The sequence below is a fragment of the Neoarius graeffei genome, chromosome 10 (assembly GCF_027579695.1).
Source record: "Neoarius graeffei isolate fNeoGra1 chromosome 10, fNeoGra1.pri, whole genome shotgun sequence".
Classification (NCBI taxonomy): domain Eukaryota; kingdom Metazoa; phylum Chordata; class Actinopteri; order Siluriformes; family Ariidae; genus Neoarius; species Neoarius graeffei.
The window spans coordinates 58687909-58710472 of record NC_083578.1 but is presented as its reverse complement, the minus strand read 5'-3'; the positions used below and the strand labels follow the sequence as shown (position 1 = coordinate 58710472).

Genomic DNA, 22564 nt, shown 5'->3' with positions numbered 1-22564 from the left:
TGGCCTTGCGTTCTGGCTGAGAGAGGGAAAACAGTCTGCCCCGAGGAGGGGTAGCCCCAGGGAGCAAGTTGATGGCACAGTCGTAGGCACTGTGCAGAGGAAGAACGGCGGCCCTACTCTTGCTGAAAACTTCTTTCAGATCCCAGTACTCTGGGGGAACTTGAGATAACTCGGTGAGATCAGGAAGCTTGGCAGGAGACACAGGAGAGCTAGAGAGCAGACAAGAGGCATGGCATGCAGGGCCCCATTCCACAACCTGGCTTGTTACCCAGTCTATGCACGGGTTGTGGCGGGTAAGCCAAGGAAGGGTTAGAATCACTGGGAACTCTGGTGAATGAATCAGGTGCAGGGATATTTCTTCTTTGTGACCTTGAGACTGGAGAAGGACTGGAGAAGTAACTTGGGTGACTCTTCCGTCACCTACAGGTTGGCCATCCAGGGCAGACACAGACAGCGGGACTTCAAGAGGTGCAGTAGGGACATTGATTCTTCAGGCGAAGTGGACATCCATAAAGTTTCCAGCCGCCCCGGAGTCTAACAAGGCCTGGCAAGAGTGGACGGACTCACCCCAGGAGATGGAGACAGGAATGTAGACTCCTTGACCAGGAAGTTTGGGAGAGAGGGTAGGCCCCATCACAACCCTCCATCAGCTGGACGGGGCGGTCCTTTTCCCAAGAGCTCGGGACATGATGCTCGGAAATGGCCGGGCTTGCCACAGGAGATGCAGCACTTGTCCCTTCTTCTGCGCTCCCTCTCAGATGCGGAGAGACGAGTACGGCCCACTTGCATGGGCTCCAGACAGTCACTGGAGGAGGTAGACGGACTCCAGGTTGAGGCAGGGGAAGCTCAGGACTTGGCGGCGCTCTCTAATCCTGTTGTCAAGACGAATGGCATGTGAGATCAGTGTTTCGAGGTCACTTGGGCATCCGATAGAGGCCAGACCGTCTTTGATGGGGTCAGACAGATCATGGTGGAAGGCTGAAACCAGGGCAGTCTCATTCCATCCACTGACTGCTGCGAGCGTCCGGAACGAGATGGCATAGTCTGCAACGCTTCCTCCCTGTCGGATGGACATGAGCTTCCTGGCTGCATCTTTACTGATGTCCGCCTGATCGAAGACACGAAGCATCTCCTCCGTAAACAGCTTGAAATCAGAACACTCGGGTCCCTGTCTCTGCCAGATGGCTGTTGCCCAAGCTCGTGCCTTATCAGCTAACAAAGTTATCACATATGGAATCTTGTGGTGATCCGTAGTGTAGGTAGTAGGCTGGAGCTCAAAGGTGAGTTGGCACTGGGTAAGGAACTCCCAGCACTCACCGTGCTTGCTGTCATACCTCTGTGGTGCAGGAAGGCAGGGTTCGCGAGGTGAAGGAGGCAGCGTGGCAAGAGGCACTGGAACGGGAGCAGATGGTGGAGCAGGAACAGGAGATGGGGGCAGAGGAGTCAGCTGTGCCAGGGCTTTCCCAATTTGCTGGGGCAGTACCTCGTGACGAGCAAGGGCCTCACGTTGGCTTGCAAGTGTTCATCCATGAGTGTCCATGGTAGCTCCGAAGCGCGTTAAAGCGGCCATAATTCCCTGAAGGTTAGCCGGGTAGACAGTTGAAGAAGCCTCTGCTGAGTCGGTCATGATGGAGTCTTTCTGTTAAGGTTTTGCTGGGAATCGAACCCGGGTCACTGTTGTGGTAATCCAGCAAACCCCCACTAGGCCACCAGGGGAATGACTCAAGTGCAGAGGAGTGAGACGAAAGTAGAATAAAAAACAGCTTATTGACAACGCTCAGAAGTTCAGAAAAATCCAAAGCAAAAAATAACAAAAGTAAAATCCAAACGCTCAGAAGATACACGGGAAAAATAAAACATCCAAGAGTTCAAAGTCCAAAATCAGAAAAAAGGCAAAAATCCAAACGCTCAGAAGATCCAAAAATGGCAAAGTAAAAAGTCCAAAAGTTCACAAGAAAGCAAAATGCCAAAAAACATAAGGACATAGGCAAGGTACACAGAACAGAGGTTACTAGCCATGAACAGCACAAAGACTCTGTGACTAGGGACCAAACTGAGGAAGTATATATACACAGGGTAATTAAGAAACTAGGCGGGGCAGAAAATAAAGAACAGGTGGGGCAAAAGGCACATGAAAACAAGGGCTGTCAAAACAAACACAAAACACAGAAACAATAGCGGCCTCTAGCTGTCAAAACAAACATAACAAGACAAAGAAATAATAGCGGCCTCTAGAAGCCAAGACAGTCCCAAGTCCTAACAGAATGGGTATTAGTGTTTACTTAGTCCCGGTCTCAGATAATCAGAAAGAAACAGGCTTTTCCCAAACAAGACATAGGTGCTATAATTGAGCGATGAGAAGCATCAGATACTAGTTTTGGAAGGCTAGTAATTAAACACAGGTTATTCAGCATTGTGTATTACATAAAATGTGCTAATTGCATTACTTTTTCTGCCTTTTTGCTATTACTATTTTGACTCAATAGTAGTAATAGTTAGTAGTAACTACGGTTACTATGGCTAGTAGTAACTGGTAGTTTGTAAAGAAATTTACAGGTCCTATTAATAGGTCAAATCAAGTCCCAATTTCACAATGTCTATTAATAATAATAATAATAATAATAATAATAATAACATCCATAATCTGCTTTATAGTTTTATGTTAGGAATACCGTTACTGCTTGCAGTGTGAACCATAAATAGAAGCTCAGTCTGCTTTTGCAGTGTGTTGCGGTAATGCAGAAAAACAACGATTGTACACTGTCCAGGAGTTGCATGATTAATTGTAAGAGACCTGTGTTCACCCTGTCTAGACCAGTGAGTCAGTAAGAGAGATAAGCAGCTGTGGTAAAAGACTGTGATCGCTGTTCAGAACAGCTGCTTTCCCTGTAGTGTCTAAATATAAGTGGTAAATTAAAAGAAGGGTCAAATGAGAGCGAGAGAGTCAGTGTTTCATTTTGACAGAATTTTGGAAGAGAGTTTGTTTTGTATTTGTGAGAGAATACATGTAGATAATATTTATAGCAGTAGGCCGAGAATTGCTTAATTGTAATTTTAAAGTTTAATGAGGTGATGCTACACTGTGGAGTACTATCTGGCTCCTTCTAAAACACATTCACGTTGTCCATTTTGTTGAAGAAATGCAACTTTATTACTAGACTGCTGTTCTACAATCAAGCATTTCAAGCTGCTTCTGCCACTGACCTATGGTGTTCAGTACTGTAGGGTGTTGGGAAGATGGATGACTGCTTAGAGTATTGAGAATGCTATACTGAAATCTCTCTGTGATCCCTGCAGAGGTGGACAGTAACGAAGTACATTTACTTGAGTACTGTACTTAAGTACACTTTTGAGTATCTGTATGTAGCGCAGACAATGTGTGGGTGGAGCACAGAGGACGGCAGGACAACGTTTGGAGGTAGAGACAGCGTATTTATTAATCAACTTTTTCAGTCTAACGCTCGCATGCACACACGCACACAGACACACACTCAGCCTCCAATCCCGGGTCGCGCTCCCTCTGCTCTCTCTCAGCCTCCTTAAATAGGGAGCGGTTTACTGGGAAAACACACACAAAACACAGGTTAATTACCGTCAGGTGAAGCAATTCTGCCACTCACCTTCCCCGGCTCCACCCTCCTGTCACAGACCGGTGCTTGACCACGCCCCCACTGCCACACTGTACTTTACTTGAGTATTATTTTTTTGGAAACTTATGACTTTAACTTCACTACATTTGAAAGACAAATATCGTACTTTTTACTGCACTACATTTCTGTCAAGGTCCTCGTTATTCGTTACTATGAAGCAGCTTTGAAAGTGGATGTTTTTTTCTTTTCTTTTCTAAAACGTGAGTGTTTTTTTTCCGCAAGTGACACTGAGACAGCCGATCAGTAATCACTAGGGTCACGTCACGTCCATAGACTGTATAAACTCAAGTTCAATGATTTCTCCGCAGCATTATTTGAACACGATCAGTTGATAGCAGAATGGAAGGAGGCGGTTCTTCTGGGGAATGCACGCACCCATGGCCCATGAACCCATGTTTCAGTCTTCTGAAAGGATTAAAGATTCATTTCGTTTTAAATGTTTGCTTTGTTCATTGAACGAAAGTGAACCACATCACGGTCTACAAAAAATCGCCGTCCAACCTGCGGAAGCACATTGAGGTATGTAAACGTTTTATTCCAAGAGAAAGCTTGCAACAAAGTTGTCTGTGCTTTTAGAGCTAGCGATAATGTTGCAATAGCTATGCAGTCTGGTTAGTCAAATGACTTTCTATGGATTTGCCCACCAAGTGGCTACAGCCTTGTCCACAGCTAACGTTAACACCAGTGGCGGCTGGTAGTCTTTCAAACAGGGGAGGCTGGTCGGTTACGATATTTCCAGATTTTAAAAGAAAAAAGAAAAAACACATCAATTTTGCCCATACTCTTGCCTTTGATCTGGCTGATTGTTGGCAGGGTCACAAACTGTGAAATAACAGGTTCTTTTGGCCCATTAGCCTACTGTCCAATATACATGATGGTGGTGTTGGGGGGGGTATATTTTAACATTTTATAATATTTTAAAATTGTGGCATGTTGTTTAAAAATTGATCATTATTGAAAGCAGCTCTTTGTCAGGAACCTCAGCAGTAACAGCAGAGTGTTCTGGAATAGGCACAAGCACTGACCTTGGGGAGCCAAACATAGAGCTGGGTGCCACACGTTTCATTCAATGACACTTTCCCTATATTTTACTTATTTTGACTGAGAAATGTTTTATTGACAATTTTGATAACCCTTCACTTTTAATCCAGGTCTGTAGTGTGAAATGTTCTTGGCTGTGTTTTTGTTTAAAAATGTTTTCCAAATTGTAGCTGTGTTTAATTCATATCCAGAGAAATATATATTCCAATATAATATACTCAGCATAAACATTTTAAATAGATTCTATATTTTTGGTCCATCCATGACATATTACTAAAGTAGCCTATTTACTGTTGTTGATGTGGGTTACCAGCCCACGTTTGACCAAATCACGGATCCGAGTTTAATCAAGAGGCATGGCCAACAATACATTTTCCTTGTCACTGAACTTGCTGTTAGCCAATTCACTTTCTCGTACCAGGAGAGCTGAAAGGAATGAGTATTATTCCCTACCTTTTTCACCAAGTCAATTTGAGGCGTTGGTCTACCCTGCTCTTTAATTTTAATTTTTTCCTCGAAAGGAAGACTGGCAAATGGCTTCGCCAAAATTAAATCAGCAATGCTTGGCATCCGTGCGCAGCTTTCTTGCTAGCTGACTAGCCCCCTCAAGTTCAAGTTCAGTCACTCAAATAAACGAAATTTCTGGAACTAAGATAGCAAACTTGACAACACTATATTTACATTTTATTTATAATGAAAATATATACAAACTAAAAAAGCTGGTAGAAACCGTATGTAATGAATGAAATCGAAATGTAAGCTGATCTCTTACAATACACCACACCACTTGCGAATCCGCATGGGACTGAACTGAAATTCACCGCTGCCTGTCTATAGTTGAAACGAGCTGTCAATCAAAGAAAATATCCGGCCGCTTTCACCAATCACCAGTCTCCTCGCGGAAAGCTTTGCCATGTCCCTCCCACTGTGAGGCTGGGAGTCCGTGGGGTGGGCGTTTATGCAGTATTTGTCCAATAACCGTCTTGCATTTTGATATTGAAAAGCGCATAGCTCCCAAATGCCATTGAAGTCCACTGAGGCTGGGAGTCCGTGGGACTCCGTGGGCGGGCGTTTTCGCAGTATTTGTCCAATAATCGTCTTGCATTTTGATATTGAAAAGCGCATAGCTCCCAAATGCCATTGAAGTCCACTGAGGCTGGGCTGCATTGCGTTGTCACGAGGGGGAGAAACTCACGCACACATTAGGCGAACTGGGGAAAGTTATAACGGAATGATTTCACACTGTAGTTGGGTTGAGCACATATATTTCCATGATTTTGGATCTGAAATAGCAATGTTATAAGGTCGGCTATAAGATAAGCCTAGCGCAATTCATCCTACACGATGTTCGTCATTTTTAGAGGAGGCTGAGCCTCCCTCGTTGTCTTAGAGCAATCGCCCGTGGTTAACACATATCTAGTTAACTTGTACACTGTTAGTTAGCATGTAAAAATGGAGTTACACTAACATGAATAACGTTAACTTATCTGAAGTCCTTTCAGAAATGTTTTAGCATAATATTGCCAAATAAACAGAATGTAGAGATCTTTCTTTTCTAGTAGCATTAGCTACCCAATATGATTTCGAGTTTGAAAAGTGTTTGCTAGCATGTCAGGTGGAGTTTCACTGACTAGCTAGCTTAATGTTAAACCACCATGATGGCACAGCATGCGCTCATTTTGTGTGTATCCTGCCTTTCGCCCGTAGTCAGCTGGGATGGGCTCCAGCTTGCTTGCGACCCTGTAGAACAGGATAAAGCGGCTACAGATAATAAGATGAGACATTTCTGTCTTTGATAATGGCATTAGTTATTATAAGCGTTGTGGGAATAATACAATGATGTGTTGACAGAAAATGTACTTTTAATACTTAAGTATTTTTAAAAGCAAGTACTTCAGTACTTTAACTTCAGTGAAAATTTGACTGGACAGCTTTCACTTGTGTCGGAGTAACATTTGACCAGTGGGATCTGTACTTTGACTTAAGTAATGAAGTTGGGTACTTTGTCCACCTCTGGATCCCTGTGATCCTTTGGTAGATGTAATAGGGAATCTAGTTTCTGAGGTTGATTGTGTACTTGTTCTACAGGGTTCTGTGGGTCATTTAAAAGTCTTTAAAAGTCTAAAATCCAACATTGAATTTTAGGCCTTAGAATATCTTTAAATGTCTAAAATATGATTTTGACAAGTCTTAAAAATGAATTGGATTATGAAGTTAATGTTACTTTTTCTAAAGTTGCATTAACTTCACTTTCACTTTTAAATGCAAACAAAACTACAAAATGAAACCAACATGGAACCCATAACCTAATGTCGTAGGTTTACATATGAGGACAAAATTGTCCCTACCAATATTTGAGCGAACTCAACTGCATCATCTCTGAAGTGAAGTCACATTAGGTAATTCTGATGTGCCCTCCCAGAGGCTATGTCTCCAAGGTGACCAGTTTAGCAGAGGTGGGTAGAATAAGCAAAGACTGTACACAAGTTAAAGTATTGTTACTTTATAATAATAACTCAAGCAGACATAAAAGTACTCATCAAAGTCACAACATGAGTATGGGGGGAAAAAAGAATCTCATAAAATGGCTCCTCAAGTAGTGAGTAACTTCATATGATGATTTATTACATCTATATTATATTATATTATATTATATTATATTATATTATATTATATTATATTATATTATATAGACAGGCAGTGGTCGAAATACTTTTTTCCAGTGTTCTGCAATATTGCAGAATGTCAAAATTTTGTTCTGCAATTTGTAAATATTTTCTGCAAATACACAAGCCTCCATACTACACCCTTCTCAACCTAATAATGCCTACCGTATATTTACATCATATCTAGCTTTACAACTCATAGCATTACTGTAATTCTTTATTCTCTCACTCTATTTTTAATTTCAGTCTTCACAGATCCTTCTCTGAAGCAAAGTTATCATTCCATGATACCTCCACAGGTCTTTCATCCCCCTTGCCCTGACACTACAGGCTACTACAACTTGAAGTATACCAACTAATTCATAAATGTACTAGTTATCACACCCACACATTATCCTTCCACACAACATACTAATAAAGGTATCACCACAATAAAAAATAGAACACAACTGTTCTTCAAGAAACAAAACATTCATTTTCATGTTACACATCATGTTACATTTTGTCGAGATTAAGTTTCTAGCTTGAACAATAAATTGTTACCCAAAATGTACTTCATTCACAGTGTTTGCATCTGCAACCTACAGTGGTGCTTGAAAGTTTGTGAACCCTTTAGAATTTTCTATATTTCTGCATAAATATGACCTAAAACATCATCAGATTTTCACACAAGTCTTAAAAGTAGATAAAGAGAACCCAGTTAAAGAAATGAGACAAAAATATTATACTTGGCCATTTATATATTGAGGAAAATGATCCAATATTACATATCTGTGAGTGGCAAAAGTATGTGAACCTCTAGGATTAGCAGTTAATTTGAAGGTGAAATTAGAGTCACGTGTTTTCAATCACTGGGATGACAATTAGATGTGAGTGGGCACCCTGTTTTATTTAAAGAACAGGGATCTATCAAAGTCTGATCTTCACAACACATGTTTGTGGAAGTGTATCATGGCACGAACAAAGGAGATTTCTGAGGACCTCAGAAAAAGCGTTGCTAATACAACCCCGATTCCAAAAACGTTGGGACAAAGTACAAATTGTAAATAAAAATGGAATGCAATAATTTACAAATCTCAAAAACTGATATTGTATTCACAATAGAATATAGACAACATATCAAATGTCAAAAGTGAGACATTTTGAAATTTCATGCCAAATATTGGCTCATTTGAAATTTCATGACAGCAACACATCTCAAAAAAGTTGGGACAGGGGCAATAAGAGGCTGGAAAAGTTAAAGGTACAAAAAAGGAACAGCTGGAGGACCAAATTGCAACTCATTAGGTCAATTGGCAATAGGTCATTAACATGACTGGGTATAAAAAGAGCATCTTGGAGTGGCAGCGGCTCTCAGAAGTAAAGATGGGAAGAGGATCACCAATCCCCCAATTCTGCGCCAACAAATAGTGGAGCAATATCAGAAAGGAGTTCGACAGAGTAAAATTGCAAAGAGTTTGAACATATCATCATCTACAGTGCATAATATCATCAAAAGATTCAGAGAATCTGGAAGAATCTCTGTGCGTAAGGGTCAAGGCCGGAAAACCATACTGGGTGCCCGTGCTCTTCGGGCCCTTAGACGGCACTGCATCACATACAGGCATGCTTCTGTATTGGAAATCACAAAATGGGCTCAGGAATATTTCCAGAGAACATTATCTGTGAACACAATTCACCATGCCATCCGCCGTTGCCAGCTAAAACTCTATAGTTCAAAGAAGAAGCCGTATCTAAACATGATCCAGAAGCGCAGATGTCTTCTCTGGGCCAAGGCTCATTTATAATGGACTGTGGCAAAGTGGAAAACTGTTCTGTGGTCAGACGAATCAAAATTTGAAGTTCTTTATGGAAATCAGGGACGCTGTGTCATTCGGACTAAAGAGGAGAAGGACGACCCAAGTTGTTATCAGCACTCAGTTCAGAAGCCTGCATCTCTGATGGTATGGGGTTGCATTAGTGCATGTGGTATGGGCAGCTTACACATCTGGAAAGATACCATCAATGCTGAAAGGTATATCCAGGTTCTAGAGCAGCATATGCTCCCATCCAGACGACGTCTCTTTCAGGGAAGACCTTGCATTTTCCAACGTGACAATGCCAAACCACATACTGCATCAATTACAGCATCATGGCTGCGTAGAAGAAGGGTCCGGATACTGAACTGGCCAGCCTGCAGGCCAGATCTTTCACCCAGAGAAAACATTTGGCGCATCATAAAACGGAAGATACGACAAAAAAGACCGAAGACAGTTGAGCAACTAGAATCCTACATTAGACAAGAATGGGTTAACATTCCTATCCCTAAACTTGAGCAACTTGTCTCCTCAGTCCCCAGACGTTTACAGACTGTTGTAAAGAGAAAAGGGGATGTCTTGCAGTGGTAAACATGACCTTGTCCCAACTTTTTTGAGATGTGTTGTTGTCCTGAAATTTAAAATCACCTAATTTTTCTCTTTAAATGATACATTTTCTCAGTTTAAACATTTGATATGTCATCTATGTTCTATTCTGAATAAATTATGGAATTTTGAAACTTCCACATCATTGCATTCCATTTTTATTTACAATTTGTACTTTGTCCCAACTTTTTTGGAATCGGGGTTGTACTCATCAGGCTGGAAAAGGTTACAAAACCATCTCTAAAGAGTTTGGACTCCACCAATCCACAGTCAGACAGATTGTGTACAAATGGAGGAAATTCAAGACCATTGTTACCCTCCCCAGGAGTGGCCGACCAACAAAGATCACTCCAAGAGCAAGGCATGTAATAGTCAGCGAGGTCACAAAGGACCCCAGGGTAACTTCTAAGCAACTGAAGGCCTCTCTCACATTGGCTAACGTTAATGTTCATGAGTCCACCATCAGGAGAACACTGAACAACAATGGTGTGCGTGGCAGGGTTGCAAGGAGAAAGCCACTGCTCTCCAGAAAGAACATTGCTGCTCGTCTGCAGTTCGCTAAAGATCACATTGACAAGCCAGAAGGCTATTGAAAAAATGTTTTGTCGACAGATGAGACCAAAATAGAACTTTTTGGTTTAAATGAGAAGTGTTATGTTTGGAGAAAGGAAAATACTGCATTCCAGCATAAGAACCTTATCTCATCTGTGAAACATGGTGGTGGAAGTATAATGTTTTGGGCCTGTTTTGCTGCATCAGGGCCAGGACGGCTTGCCATCATTGATGGAACAATGAATTCTGAATTATACCAGTGAATTCTAAAGGAAAATGTCAGGACATCTATCCATGAAGTGAATCTCAAGAGAAGGTGGGTCATGCAGCAAGACAACGACCCTAAGCACACAAGTCATTCTAGCAAAGAATGGTTAAAGAAGAATAAAGTTGATGTTTTGGAATGGCCAAGTCAAAGTCCTTACCTTAATCCAATCGAAACATTGTGGAAGGACCTGAAGTGACCAGTTCATGTGAAGAAACCTGCCAACATCCCAGAGCTGAAGCTGTTCTGTATGGAGGAATGGGCTAAAATTCCTCCAAGCCGGTGAGCAGGACTGATCAACAGTTACCGGAAATGTTTAGTTGCAGTTATTGCTGCACAAGGGGGTCACACCAGATACTAAAAGCAAAGGTTCACATACTTTTGCCACTCACAGATATGTAATATTGGATCATTTTCCTCAATAAATAAATGACCAAGTATAATATTTTTGTCTCATTTGTTTGACTGGGTTCTCTTTATCTACTTTTAGGACTTGTGTGAAAATCTGATGATGTTTTAGGTCATATTTATGTAGAAATATAGAAAATTCTAAAGGGTTCACAAACTTTCAAGCACCACTGTATAGTTTTAAATTGAAAGCAAGGTTTCAATTCTACACTCTGTTACATCTTATGATGATGCAAAGAATTGATGCCATTAAGGAATAAAACCCAACTGTCAAGAACTGTCAACTGTCAAGTTATTGCTTTATTAAACAGGTAAGTTACATAGCTAGATGGCTCATGTCTCTAACATGCATTGACCTAACACAGAACTGAGTGTGAGGGACCGGAAGTGCCCCCTACATTTTCCACGCTTTCAAAATAAAGGCATTACTGTATTACACCACATCTCCCTTTCGTTGAGACAAAGGGTAGACTGCCTTTGTCTCAGCAGGTCTTAAGGGGTTTATTCTGCCCTGGTGCTGGAAGACCTGTCCCTATTCTGTCCCTGTATCACACATGAAAATTAGAACTAACTTTACTGCTTACTTCAGCAAGCTGTGTTTCTTTTACTGACCAAAACTTACTTAAACTCTCAGGTTTCAGATAATGTACATTAAAGCAGAACAATTTCACAATCATATTTTTCTCTCTTTTTTTTCGAGTCAAATAAGTGGCTCATAAAGTCACAAGTCTCTGTGGTGGTCTAACCTCTCTCCCATCCCTGGTCCGCACAGTTTCTTTGGTGGGACCCTCTTGGCTAGGTGGTGATGTCGCTGGTGGGGCCTCTGGAGTAGGTGGGTCTTCTCCCACCTGTGGATCAGCGTCGACTACCCCACTGTTGGTCTGCAGCGGCACCAAGTGATGCCGGTTTCTCCTCAGTGTGCCTTGAGGCCCCTGGACGATGTAGGAGCGAGGAGTGTTGTGTGTTGATAACACTGTGCCCTGGACTCGAGCGTCAGTGATCCACACATCCTCTCCAGGTAAGAGTGGCTTCAGGTTTCTTGCTCTGTGCCGCTTGTCGAAGTATCTCACATTGTTCCTCCTCTTCTCCTTTTCTTTGGCCTCCAGCATGTTGTAGTCTGGCAAAGCTGGGTTCAGCAAGGTTGGAAGAGTGGGGACAGTAGTGCGGAGGCAACGCCCCATCAACAGCTCAGCTGGGCTATATCCGTTCTGCAGGGGGGTTGCTCTGTAGGCCAGTAAGGCGAGGTATGGGTCTGACCCCTTCGTTAACAAGTTTTTCACAGTTTGTACAGCTCGTTCAGCCTCCCCATTGCTCTGAGGAAACTTGGGGCTGCTCGTGATGTGCACAAAGCCATACTTGGCTGCAAAATCTTTGAAGTGGCTACCTGAGAACTGGGGTCCGTTATTACTTTTAAAGAATTCACAAATGCCATGACGAGAGAACATGGATTTCAGGTTCAACACCACATCTGTGGATTTTGTGGGTGACAGTAGTGCAATTTCTACATACCTTGAGAAATAGTCTACGACTAGCAGGTAAGTCTTGCCTCTCAGCATGAACAGATCAGCTCCCAAGGTTTGCCAGGGCCTGTCTGGCATCTCTGTCTGCATCAGCGGCTCTTTGATGTTCCTTCTCTCTTGAATGCAGGCTTTGCATTTCAGCACCAAGTCATTCAGCTGGCTGCTGAGTCCTGGCCACCATACTGTCTCTTTGGCCCAGCCCCTGCACTTTGTCACCCCCAGGTGACCCTCGTGTAGTCTTTGCAGCACATCATCTCGCAGCACTGACGGGATGACAAGCCTCGTGCCCCGCAGCAGCAGTCCATTGTGTACAGTCAGTACTACTCTGTCGGCCCAGTAATGCCTCAGCTCTCCTTGTAGTTGGCTTTTGTCAGGCCAGCCATCCGTGCAGTACTCCATCAGTGTGGAGCAAGTGCTGTCTGCTTTCAGGTGCTCACGCAGGCTGGCCAAATAGTCCCCACTGACAGGAAGGTTGCTGATGACAGAGTCAACATATATGTTGGTGTCCTCTAGCAGGCTTGTGTCTGTGTGCGTTTGTTTGGATCTCAGAGGAGCACGAGATAAGGTGTCGGCTGTCCATAGGCTTTTGCCGGGGACATGCTTGACTATGTAGTCGTACCTCAGAAGCCGCATCCTAAATCTTTGGATTCTGTGTGGGAGGTCATCCAAAGCTTTCCCTCCCAGCAGACTCACCAACAGCTTGTGGTCTGTTTCAAGTTCGAATGGTCTTCCCAGGATGAAACTGCTGAACCTTTCACAGGCCCATGTTGCCGCCAATGCCTCCTTCTCTACTTGGGCGTAGCGTTGTTCCATCGGTGTCATGGCCCTTGATGCGTACGCCACAGGTGACCACCCGTCATCGCTCTGCTGCAGCAGGACTGCACCTAGGCCGAAAGAAGAGGCATCGGCAGAGATTTTTAATGCACTGTTTGGGTTGTATAGTGCGAGCACTGGTGAGGATGACAGCTCTGTTTTTAACTGATCGAAGGCGGCCTGTTGTTCTGTTCCCCAGTACCAGTGGTTTTTCTTGGACAGCAGGTCTCGTAGAACTTTGTGTTTTTCAGCCAGGTGAGGTACGAAGCGCCCCAGCTGATTGACCATACCCAGAAAACTCCTGAGTTCGCTGACATTTTTAGGTGGATCCAGCCCTTGTACCGCCCTCGTCTTCTCTGGATCTGGCTTCATGCCGTCTGCTGAAATCACATGACCCAGGAATTTGACTGTGTGGCGTGTGAGCTCACATTTGTCCATGTTGAGTGTAATGCCAGCCTCTTGTGCTTTCTGAAGCACTGCATGTAGCCGCATGTCGTGCTCGTCCTGTGTCCGTCCCCAGACCAGGATGTCATCCATGTGACACAGTACCCCGTCCAGGCCTGCAGTCACCTCCGTCACCATCATCCTCTGAAAGTGCTCTGGGGCCGAAGTTATGCCAAAGGGTAGCCGGTTGAAATAGTAGCGCCCAAAAGGCGTGATGAAGGTGGTGTATTTGGCAGACTCTTTTGTCAATGGCACTTGCCAAAAGCCCATATTGGCATCTAGTTTGCTGAATACTGTTGCGCCTGCTAGCATGCCCAGAGTGTGCTCGACAGACGGCAGGATACATTTTTCTCTGCACACTGATTCATTCATCTTTGAATAATCCACACAAATGCGAACACTGCCTTCTTTTTTTGGCATCACCACCATCCCGGCGCACCACTCGGTCGGCTCCTCGATCTTGGTGATCACGCCCACCCTCTCCATGCGACCTATCTCCTCCTTCACTTTTCCCATGAGCGGCAGGGGGACTCTGCGAGGCGTTGAAAGAGAGAAGGGCACCGCGCCTGGCTTTAGTTTAAGTGCGTATGGCCTCCAAACAAGACCCAAGCCGCTACACAGCTTCGGATACTGTTGTTTCACCATGTCCATGGTGATGCTGTCGACTCTGCTTACAAGCTGGAGCTGTTCGATGGCAGGCCTTCCCAACAGTGCAGTGTGCAGATCTTTCACAACATAAATGTCCTCTGTGGCCATCTTCTTGCCTCTGCGTAGTGTTTCCCTAGCTACACCCAGGACAGTGAGTACATTGCCACCAGGTCCGAACAGTGGGCGTGTCGACACTGCCAGGCGCTTCACATCTAGTCCCCCAGCAATGTCATGGTACACCTCGGCTGGCATGGCAGTGACATCAGCACCAGTGTCTATCTTAAAGCACACTTTTTTGTGTCTGACTTGTAGCTGCACTGTCCATGGGTCCTTTCCAGCATCCACAGCTCCGAGGAAAAAAACTCTCCTCTTCCTCTGCAATAACAGCATTCAGAGAAGTTGTGCTGTTCCTACATACTTTGCCGTAATGTCCTTTCTTTCCACAGTGGTGACACACAGCATCTGTAGCAGGGCATTCTGATTTCCCATGTGAGGGCGTTTTCCCACATCTATAACAGGCCTTTGCACCTTGCTGCAATCATGCAGGTTTGTATCTGCCTGGCGTCTGTGCTTGTGGCAGCTTGGAGGGAAATTTGGGCTTTCTGTAGCTTGTAGTTGTAGCATGCACAGCATCGACATTGGAGCATTCACTATTTTCTCCTCTCAGGTCCGACTGCTGTCGTCTAATTTCTTCAGCTAGCCTCGTCTTTTCTATGGCAGTTTGGAGCGTGAGGTCTTTGTCTAGCTATAGCTTTTCTGACAAGGAGACGTTCCTCAATCCGACCACTAGCCTGTCGCGAATCAGCTCCTCCTGTAACTGTCCATAATTGCAATGTTCGGCTAAGCTGTATAGAGCAGTGATGAAGGAATCCACCGTTTCTCCCGGCAGTTGCACGCGCTAATTAAATTTGGCTCTTTCATATATGACATTATTTTTAGGAACAAAAAATGCATCAAAACCTGCCTTCACGTCTGCGTACTTCTTCCTAGCATCTGCAGTTAGCGTTAGCCCCTTTAGAACATCCTCGGCTTCATCGCCCATGCAATACACCAGCGTGTTTACCTGGTTTTCCTCTGGCGTTGCGTTTAGGTTGCTTGCCAGCCGAAAGCGGTCAAATCTCCTAATCCACCGTTCCCATTCTTGTGGCTTGGTAAAATCGAATGGCTCTGGAGGTTGTATGGTGAACGTTGCAGTTGGTGTCGGTCGCGCCATTTCTGCCACCTCGTCTCCCGTTTCGCCGCCAGAACCACTCACAAGATTTTCTGTTAACCCACCTGATGTGCGATTTTCCCTCTTCGCCTTCTTTTTCATTCTTTTCCTTTCTCCGGTCATGCGCTGTCGCCCACTTCTGACACCATGTCAAGTTATTGCTTTATTAAACAGGTAAGTTATATAGCTAGACGGCTCATGTCTCTAACATGCATTGACCTAACACAGAACTGAGTGTGAGGGACCGGAAGTGCCCCCTACATTTTCCACACTTTCAAAATAAAGGCATTACTGTATTACACCACACTGGCAAATGGAAAGACGTTTGGGTTCATTGTGTTTGCCTGGCTTCTAAAGTGCAAGGTCATGAACTGAACTGAGAACTACTGCAGAGGCTTCACTGCTCTAAACTAACAACAGAGAACTGGGTACAAACTAATCATGGCAGAACTGAGAGCTACAGGACTACTGAGAGCTACAGAACTGAACCTATGAGCTTTGTCTTACAGGGCAACTGTTTTACTTTGTGCTAGTCTGCACCACAGGCAAGACAGCACTAATAAAAAAAAATCAGAACATGTACACAAAACATGTATTAATGTGGCTTGGTATGAGAAAACAAAATATTCAAAAGTATCTATGAATAAAGGTAAAATACTGTTGCTATCTTCAAAAGGGATATAATATCAGTATAATTTTACATGATTCAGCAATACAGTATATACAAACCTATGCAATTTACCAATATATATGTATGCAAGATAAGAACTAGTCAGAGTCTTTGCTTTTGCTTTTTTTTGTCCCCCTCGCGGACGCGCGATCTGTCGCTGTTGTTGTTGGAGTCACGCTGGCTGCCGGTTTTGCCGAGATACGACAAAATCATCCTTGTTTTCTGGGAGTTTTTGTCGGACTCTTGCCCCGAAGAAACAATCCTCTTCTTGGGAGTCATGTTTGTTGTGCCGCATTGAATTCTGGGAGATGCATGGCGGAAACTGCCGAACACTGCCGAGGTAGTTGTCGGGTCCTCCCGGCGGGTATTGAAAGTGACGAAATCTTACATCGGAAAATGGCAACTGCCCTTATTTGGTTGTCATCGCCTTTCGTCGGTATTACGTAAATATTGCTCAACTTTGACCTGGAAAACGCCGTCAGGTTCGCGCAGTGCAGGTTTCAGTTTATTTACAGCACCGTTAGTTTGCTAAATTGAGAACCATTGAATCCCAAGCCTGATTTTTTCATTCTGCAAAATTGCGGGTTGTTTAATTTTTCTTCTGCAATCATGAAAATCATTCTGCAAAATGCAGACTGCAGACGGGTATTTCAAACACTGACAGGAGTGTTTTACTGGGAAATATGCCACTCATATTTTTCATACGAACTACACCCGGGACATTGAGTTACATATTTTCCAGTATCCTCACTCATGAGGAAATCGATGAATTATTTTGATAAATTCGGGTACTTTTTGTTTGTGAATGTACCTGTATAATAAAAAGACAATCACACGTTAGCTTGAAGATATGAAGTTTATCTTCTCGTGTTGAAAAACTCATACTACATCCTGGACCTGAGTAACATATTTTCCAATATTTCACTCCAGTGACGTCACTCCCACTGTTTTCCTGCTGACAGGAGGTGCAGTGTCAAAATGGTGAACCGGTTCAAAATTAAAATTCTCTTGATTAACTTAAGGTTTTTCATCTCATCTCATTATCTCTAGCCGCTTTATCCTGCTCTACAGGGTTGCAGGCAAGCTGGAGCCTATCCCAGCTGACTACGGGCGAAAGGCAGGGTACACCCTGGACAAGTCGCCAGATCATCACAGGGCTGACACATACAGTAGACACAGACAACCATTCACACTCACATTCATACCTACGGTCAATTTAAGTCACCAGTTAACCTAACCTGCATGTAGGGTATTAGGCAGAAAAAGAAATTTACCAGTCAAAAATAATATTTTATATAATCCTGATAAGCGCCGCAGGTGCGAAGACGAGCGCTGCAGGCGTGAAGTCCCTCTAGGGGGGTCTGGGGGCATGCCCCCCCAGAAAATTTTTGAAATTTAGACTTCATTTCCTGCATTCTAGGACATTTTCAGGGTGAAATGGCGTGTAATTTTTGATCAGAAATATTGCATATTTTTACTTTGTATTTTTTTCAGTTTCACTCCTGAATGTATCAGATGTATGTATGGTGTTTGATTTGGTAACAAAAGTGAAAAGAAAATAAACAACAATGAATTGTATATAATCTTTTGATCTAGTTACAGTATTTAATAAAAAAAAAACCAACAGTATTCTATTTTACCATACCCCAATGAAACCCCCTTGTTAATCAATGTATCACACATACCTTTTCTGTCTTTTTGTGGAAAAACGAATCAGTTTTTGTCACATTCAATTTGGGGCGTTTGTTGGGATTCATCTTGATCCAGAAGAGTGAGTCAGCAAAAAAAAATGCGGTTCTCCCGCCAAGAAAGAGGAAACTACAACGCAGGGTGTTTGGCAATTTTCGACCAATCAGAATTCGCGATTTATTCAGTCCGCATGTTACAAGATTCAGTGCGGGCCAAAATGGCGGAAACGATGAAATATTCTGATTTTTCATTTCAAGTTTTCAGTATTTTTCGTATTAAACTGTGTTTCTTACGATTTGTAAATGATGGCGGAACCACACACGGACTGGCCATCGGGAGTAGCGGGAGTTTTCCCAGTGGGCCGGTGGTTCAGTGTGGGCCAGCGGAGAAAAAAAAAAAAAAAAAAACAGTTGCGCGCTGGCCTTTAATATGATAAGCAATGTTAACAGTTTCTTTAACAAACTGTTAACATTGCTTATCATATTAAAGGCCAGCGCGCAACTGTAATAAGCAATGTTAACAGTTTGTTAAAGAAACTGTTAACATTGCTTATCATATTAAAGGCCAGCGCGCAACTGTTTTGTTTTTTTTTTTCTCCGCCGGCCCACGCTGAACCACCGGGAAAACTCCCGCTACTCCCGATGGCCAGTCCGTGTGTGGGCGGAACATAACTGGATTTATCGGACGACATGTGGGAGTATTCATGTGCGAAAATTTTCGGCATTATCGTCCGTTTCAGTATCCGTCTGTGTGTATACTTGCCCGTTGAAATCGGCAATCACCCGTCAAATTTACGGGTGGACGGGTCTCTGCCTAATACCTTACCTGCATGTCTTTGGACTGTGGGGGAAACCAGAGCACCCGGAGGAAACCCATGCGGACACGGGGAGAACATGCAAACTCCACACAGAAAGGCCCTCGCCGGCCACGGGGCTCAAACCCAGACCTTCTTGCTGTGAGGCGACAGCGCTAACCACTACACCACCGTGCCGCCCCACTTGCGGTTTTTCTTTCTTTCTTTCTTTATTTATTTTTGGATGTGTCCATATAATATAAAGAACATTACATGGTGGTGCGAAGATATGAAGTTTATCTTTTCGTGTTGAAAAATATTTCATTCGTTTGCTTCGCTCACTTGTGAAATATACATTCACCACTCAAAGAGAAACTTCATATCTTCACGCCACCGTGTAATATCCCCTATTTATTTTCTTCGCGGTCCAAATCCTGCGCTCTGATTGGCTGGTGAGCGGGTCTGTATCCTACGATACGGACCCCAGTTATGGACCCCGATTATGGACCTCTGGCGACTCACTCGCTCACAACAACAACAAACATGGTAGCATTTTTTGTCAACATTTATCTTTTTTTTAATAAGATTTATTTATAAGATTATCAAAAATCTTATAAATTTTTGCCAGCATTTCTCAGAAGAATAGCATTAATTTTACAGCATGGATAGCGATAACGACAGTGTTCACAGCGAAAGTAAGTTTTACTAGCCTGGCTAACATGACTTCAAAGCTCTCTGAGCTATTGGTCTGGCCAAGATATTAAGCCCAACCGTTTCCCAGAGCCCGTGGTTGACCCGCCTCCCTGAAATGCCTCAGTTTGCTACTGGTCGAAGCCAGAAAAGGCTGTGACGAAGCTTAAACCAATCACATCACTCTTCCTCTGATGTATGCGACGCGACGGGGCTAACTGGTAGATTAAACTCTTACCGAAGCCGGTTGGGAGCAAGGCGAAAACTTCCTTCCTTTCAATAAATGCCTCCAGGGCTGCTCTTTGCTCCGTTTTCAATGAGAACTTCCCGTTGAATGCTTTCAATACAGCATCTATGCATAATAGATGCAGAAGCATGAATGAAGCGCTTCCGGCATAGATTCTGTAAACAATCTATGGCTTCCGGTCGCAGTTCTACTACGTCAGTGCCTTGAACACGCCTCTACCCAGGGCCGTTGGAGATGCTCAAAGTTGATTGGTTCCCAATTTTTCGGGAGCTTGGAAGAGCTGTAGATAGCTTGCCTGGCCAGACTGATGGCCTCTGCATGCTCTTGCGACAAGGCTTTCGCAGATAGCTTTTTGCAGACAGTTGTAATTTATCGTTGAGCAGGGAGTAATAGGCGTGCGCGATGTTATTCACCGCCACAACGCAAGGGGGCGCGAAGTCGCGAAATCGCTAGGAGTAGTTGGTGGGTGTGGTTAGTGGAGCGTTTATCCTCCGGTTACTTATAATGACTAGAACTGGAGTTGTATAGATGTACGTACTTCCTCACTTCCTCGATCAACCGCTCTTTGTGCTGCTCCATCTTCGCTCGTGTTTTTAAAAATGGCGGTCGTGAAAACAAACCAAACTGGGAAAGTAGGGAAGCGGAAGTGCGTGTACAGTGGATGTAGAGTGGACCAATCAGAGCCCTCTTGTCTGCGACGCTGTCTGCGAGGCTTCTGCGGTGGTCACAATTTTTGGGAGGTGCGCGCAGAGCGTCTGCGAAGGTGGGGGGGCTACGCAGACGCCATCTGCGACGCCATCTGCGAGGACTGGGTTGTCAGCATAAATTGGCCTTAAGCTCGCAACAGGCCCTCGTGTTGCGTCACGCTTAGGATGGGCGGGCCCAGGCTAGAGTTTTACTACCCTGAGGAAGAAGAAATAAAAGAAAACATTTCAGGAGAAAGCTAAAAACCTGTAACTGTTGCTGACGCCGACCAAAAACATGGCTGAATCCTGAATGACTCCTATTTGTATAAATAGGGGACTACATAGGCGGCAAAATGGAGTTTTTTTCCTGCCATGGAAGTGCACTTGTATACTGAGGAGGAAGCAATTTGCATTACAGCCGTGAATGAGGATTCAAAATGATGGCTCGGCTCGGTTTTCCCTTTCAGGTGCTCTCGTTTTCTGTTAGAATTTGGTAAAGAAAAAAATAAATATATTATTTACCAGCTTAAGGTCGGTCCATATAGTGAAATACCATGACCTCGGCCTTGAATACTGACCGAGGCCCTCTGGGCCAAGGTCAGTACTTTCAAGACTTTGGTCACGGTATTTCATGATACGGCTCTCCCAGCTGGTAAATAACATATATATATTCAGACGTATCAGAATATCAGTTATGCCCCTACAATATGTTAAAGTCCTTGTCTAATAAACACAACATAACATCTGCTCATTCAAGTACTAAATTAAATTCCTAATTAAAAAAATAATAAACAATAATTAATTATATATTTACCAAATGGGGCGGCACGGTGGTGTAGTGGTTAGCGCTGTCGCTTCACAGCAAGAAGGTCCTGGGTTCGAGCCCTGTGGCCGGCGAGGGCCTTTCTGTGTGGAGTTTGCATGTTCTCCCTGTGTCCGCATGGGTTTCCTCCGGGTGCTCCGGTTTCCCCCACAGTCCAAAGACATGCAGGTTAGGTTAACTGGTGACTCTAAATTGACCGTAGGTGTGAATGTGAGTGTGAATGGTTGTCTGTGTCTATGTGTCAGCCCTGTGATGACCTGGCGACTTGTCCAGGGTGTACCTCGCCTCTCGCCCATAGTCAGCTGGGATAGGCTCCAGCTTGCTTGCGACCCTGTAGAACAGGATAAAGCAGCTAGAGATAATGAGATGAGATATTTACTAAATAACATACATTTCAAAATTTTGCCACAGGTTAGTTTAAAAAAAATTCCAAACTAACTTAATGGTAATAACATCTCTTTCGTTTTTCTCTGACTGCAGTGCCGCAGAGCCACAATTTTACAACCCAGCACTTTTACAACAGCAGTTTCAGCCAAGTGGCATTCAGCGTATGTGCTGACACTTTCTTCGGTTTATATTAGCGACTGTTAGGCTAATCGACATTTCAGCCATTTTAGGCTGAGAGTTTGGGTTAGGTTAAAGATAGTGAGCCCAATTAAAGGAAAACTACTTCAAAAGGATGTTTCACGTTATTAAGCAGGCCACAGGTTTCAAGCAATATGGGAAAGAAAAAGGATCTCTCTGCTGCTGAAAAGCGTCAAATAGTGCAATGCCTTGGACAAGGTATGAAAACATTAGATATTTCACGAAAACTTAAGCGTGATCATCATACTATGAAGAGATTTGTGCATACATGTCAACCTATACGGAATGTCCGTATTTTATACGGATTTGATTCAATGAACGTAGTATACGGGCGTACAAATAAAGTTATATGGATTCTTTAAAAAAACTTCAATATTTATTTAGAGCTATAATCAATTCCCACGATGATAAAAGAGCGCATAACATTTACAAATGTACTGTACACCACAGAAAGCACAAACAGCCAGTAAAGAGTCTTATGAAATCACGCGTTATCTTGTGGTAGCGAGACTTCGTTCCACTTTTGATCATGCACACACCGCATTGCGAGAATCCCGCCAACCCGGAAGTAACATTTTGTCTGAAACGTGTATTTCCACCTGAGCGACTTTCACTAGCGACTGAAAAGATTCTGGATGGGCACTCCGGCAAGATCAACACAGACACTTGCTGTGACATGCAGCCTAGTGAGGTATTGGTGCAGAGCGCTAAAAAAAGCTGTCATGGAGTACAATTCAGAACATTAGAGTGACACTGTGTTTT

At 43.6% G+C, this 22564-nt stretch overlaps 1 protein-coding gene across 6 annotated transcripts in view; it reads left to right on the top strand.

The window, feature by feature from the left end:
- Window positions 1-22564, top strand: part of si:dkey-70p6.1 (uncharacterized protein LOC570575 homolog) — a 115160-nt gene that overhangs the window by 41454 nt on the left and 51142 nt on the right. For 3 of the 6 annotated variants that reach the window (XM_060930817.1, XM_060930820.1, XM_060930815.1), the window contains one exon: window positions 11757-12002. The exons of 2 other annotated variants lie outside the window; for them this stretch is intronic. The gene's annotated coding sequence lies outside the window, so the exon portion shown is untranslated. Of the gene's footprint in view, window positions 1-7648; window positions 7726-11756; window positions 12003-22564 lie in introns of those variants that run through there. One more of the 6 variants, XM_060930818.1, reaches the window with a different exon arrangement.